This window comes from Hippocampus zosterae, chromosome 1 (assembly GCF_025434085.1).
Source record: "Hippocampus zosterae strain Florida chromosome 1, ASM2543408v3, whole genome shotgun sequence".
NCBI classification, from domain to species: domain Eukaryota; kingdom Metazoa; phylum Chordata; class Actinopteri; order Syngnathiformes; family Syngnathidae; genus Hippocampus; species Hippocampus zosterae.
The window spans coordinates 35,387,501-35,387,940 of record NC_067451.1 but is presented as its reverse complement, the minus strand read 5'-3'; positions in this window follow the sequence as shown (position 1 = coordinate 35,387,940).

The following is a 440-nucleotide window of genomic DNA, read 5'->3' as shown; positions in this document are numbered from 1 at the left end:
GGCTTGATGGATTACTGGGATGCTGTGGCTTGGACCAATCAGTGATGTCCACTTAGTTTATTGGCAACAGAGAGTGTTTCAAAGGAATGATGAAAATGTGGCCATGATGGGGTGTACTTTCAGGTTTGTATTTTTATTTATTTTATTTTTTGCATTGGCAGTTGCCAAAACACACACAGGTGTCAGTACATTTGTCCGCAACATCACACATCTGCCTCTCCAACATTCCCATCCCCAACCATTGCCGCAGACCCTCCACCAGACATGAGGCCACGGTCTGCCTTTGGCTTTGTGACTCCTCCGTGGCACCGGGATGCACCGTGTGGAAAGACTTTGCTGCTCCTGTAGTCAACTTGTTGTTACGCACACATTTTTCACAGACATTCTGGCAAAAGGCGACGTCCATATTGGTTCAATCTAGAATATTCCTCTGTGCGTAC